The 3,052-nt window shown below is 38.5% G+C and overlaps 1 non-coding gene across 1 annotated transcript; it reads left to right on the top strand.

The window, feature by feature from the left end:
• The first annotated feature begins 206 nt into the window (after nt 1-206).
• Nucleotides 207-274, top strand: LOC148010389 (small nucleolar RNA SNORD36). Its single transcript, XR_015689632.1, has one exon. It is a non-coding gene; the product is annotated as a small nucleolar RNA SNORD36 (small nucleolar RNA).
• Nucleotides 275-3,052: the final 2,778 nt, after the last annotated feature.

Raw genomic sequence — 3,052 nt, 5'->3', positions numbered from 1 at the left:
CCTATGGAATTTCGTGTACGAGCTATGTTTTGGAGATTTGTAGAGATGGGGTCGTGGATGGAGTATTGAAGATGATGCTGATGAAGAAGAAGCAAACTTTTATATCCTTTACAAATTTGTGATGATTTTTAGTTTGATAAGAGGTGTTAATATATAAAGAGTTTTCCTTTCTTTGTATTTTTATATTAGAAACATGTTATAAGTTGGGGTCGTGGTGGATGGATTCTTTCTGAAAAGATATTGAAGATCAAAGTTGAGCTTTTCCCTGAACTTGTATTCCCTTTTTCCTGGGTCGCGAGGACGCTTCCTTATTAAGTGTGGGGATATGTTGAGTGTTGAAATGACTTGTTTTTTGGCTGATTTTTGTTGTTTTTGAGAGCTGAATGGTTGATTTTATGGGATGATTGGTTGATTTAGAAGTGTTTTGAGAGTGTTTTGGATGATATTGATTGTTTTTTGGAAGTTCATGATGTTTGTTGGTGGTTCTATGATGTTCTGACAGGTTCTAATTGGTTCTGTATACCTTCTGTTTTGCTATGTTTTGGTCTGTTTTGTTCTGATTGTCTTCTGTAAGGAGGGATGAAGTATTGATTAATGAAGATTGAGATCTTGTGAAAGTTTATTGAATGGTTTGTGAGAGTTTGGAATGGTTTGAGAATGAGTGATGTGGTTTTGATGACCTTCTGTAGGTCTTCTGTAGAGCTTCTGCTTCTGTTCTGCTTCTGTTCTGTTCTGTACTGTAACTGTTCTGTAGACTGTTCTGTATGCTTCTGTAAGTGTTCTGTGGAATGTATGTGTGACTTTGGGAAAGTTTTCTAGCCTTGGAAAGAGGTGAATACAAGTGCAAAAGAGCTGAAGGAAGTGGAAGAAGTAGCTGCTAAAGACTCAAGAGAAGACTAGAGTGAAGTGACAGTAGTGAGCTGTGAAGAGACACTGTAATGGCTCTGGTGACTCTTCATATCAGACATACCTCTTGGGAGGGGTATCCACGACCTAAGAGTGATTATTGAGAGTAATTTTTGAGAGATTGTAGTGAGGACATGATGTATTATTGATGGAAAGAGAGAGAGAGAGTCAGAGATAGCCAATTCTACTCAAACAGAGTGATTGTATATGAGAGATTGAGAGAGAAGACTATGAAGATATTGAAGATGAATACTATGTGATATTTTTCCATTCAAAGATGGTGTATTTCTTTGCTTTCTTTATTCCATTGATGGATTTTGTGAAGATGTTGAAGAATATGGTTGATTCTATTAAAAACCGTGGGAGATTTACATGATGCTGCATGAAGATTTGTTGTGCCTGGTGTTCTTTTCTTCATTGTGATCATATGAAACATAATAAACAAGCTTGTTGATGTTACAAGATAGATTTTCTTGCAAGAGAATTCCCTTTTCCTTGGTGTTCCTCTCGGGGCTCCACATGTCCATTTCCTTAGTCAATAAAGCACTCTTAACATCTTTGATTTTCAGCCCATCAAGCTTGTTTGTGCATATGGCAGTATGGAAGACATCCCATGATTTAGGCAAGGTGCCAAGCAGAAACAACAGGTGCAAGTTGTCTTTGAACTCAATACCCTGTGACAACAGGCTCTTCATGATAGCATGAAACTGGCTGAAATGAGATGAAAGGAAGGTCCCCTCCTTCATGCAAAGGTCCATTAACTACTTAAGCCAATACATATGTGACACGCATAGAACTCCTGAATCTTCTTCCATAAATCCCATGCACTCTGATTCTCATCTTCAACAACATTATAATGGACCTCTTCTGAGAGTGACAAGATAATGGTAGACTTGCATAGCTCATCAACTTCCATCCAAGCATCATCATCCATATCCTTGAGTTTAGCACCCTTGAAACGCAAGGGTTTAATCTGCAACTTCTACACCAAAACCTGCCATATCTGGGACTTCCAATACCCATAGTTGGTACCATCCAACTTGGCAATGTTAAAGAGAGCTGTGTCTTTCAGATGACCAAACATACTGTCCCAAATCAAAGCAAAAAGGCAAAATTACAAGTTGATGTAGTTAGTAGAAAATGCACTAAAACCACTACTAAAACTGATTGAAAGAGGGGATATTACCAAGAGAAGCACCTGTCCACCAAATATGACCAAGATAACATCAAATAGTAAGCATTACCCTCATAGAAGTGCTCAAAATTTGAAAATTTCAGCTTGCTATAATAAATGATATTAGTATGTAAAACTGTCCCAAAATGAAGCAATCACTAATACATATGTCACTGCATCTGTCAGGTAGCAAGATACATCCAACAGTGAGTGTCAAGGGGAAAGAAGGTACCAAGAATTGTCAAACCAATAACCTGTTAGGCAAGAGACATCTCATAGGTCTAGAAGTCATGCATGTAATGGGTCTCGGGGTAAAAGAAGAGACCAAGCACAAGCACAACTGATAGAGCAAGAAGCTCAATGCATAGCCATCCAAGATGCATACAAAACTGACAAACCTATGATAGAGATAGGTGTCTACTCTAATAAGTGTATCAAATCATTCCACTACAGACTAACTGTAGACATAAAGCTCTCAAGAGAGAAAATTCATGTAACTGTCCCACAGGCTCAAGCTCAAGTGTAAGTAAGTTCATGTAACTGTCCCACAGGCTCAAGCTTAAGTGTAAGACTATGTGTACATCCGAATATACCAAGAGGCTCCCACTGGAAGTAAATTTAGATGCAAATAGAGCAGGCAATGCTCTAATACATGGAGTACATAGTATCAGACACACCAAATCCCAGTAGGTACATCTAGAGCATAAATCCCAAGCTATCTTAGACCCGTAAAGCACAAGCTTGAAAGCATTCAAAGAGGATGTGACTGACAACCAAATGTAATGCCCAGTAGGTCCAAAATGCTCAAATACATCTAAAGACAAAGCTCCAAGTAACTGTCAAGCATGGGCAAACCAAGTGGTATCCATATCTAACCAAAGCATAAATGCAAGAAGCCTAAATGTCAAGCAGTGAAAATAGGCATAGACCGGGGTCCAAAGCATGCCAATTGAAGCCAAATGCTATTTAATG

Source organism: Lygodium microphyllum, chromosome 29 (genome assembly GCF_053477565.2).
Source record: "Lygodium microphyllum isolate KBCC chromosome 29, Lygodium_microphyllum_v1.1.10, whole genome shotgun sequence".
NCBI lineage: Eukaryota > Viridiplantae > Streptophyta > Polypodiopsida > Schizaeales > Lygodiaceae > Lygodium > Lygodium microphyllum.
This window is presented reverse-complemented; position numbering and strand designations above follow the sequence as displayed.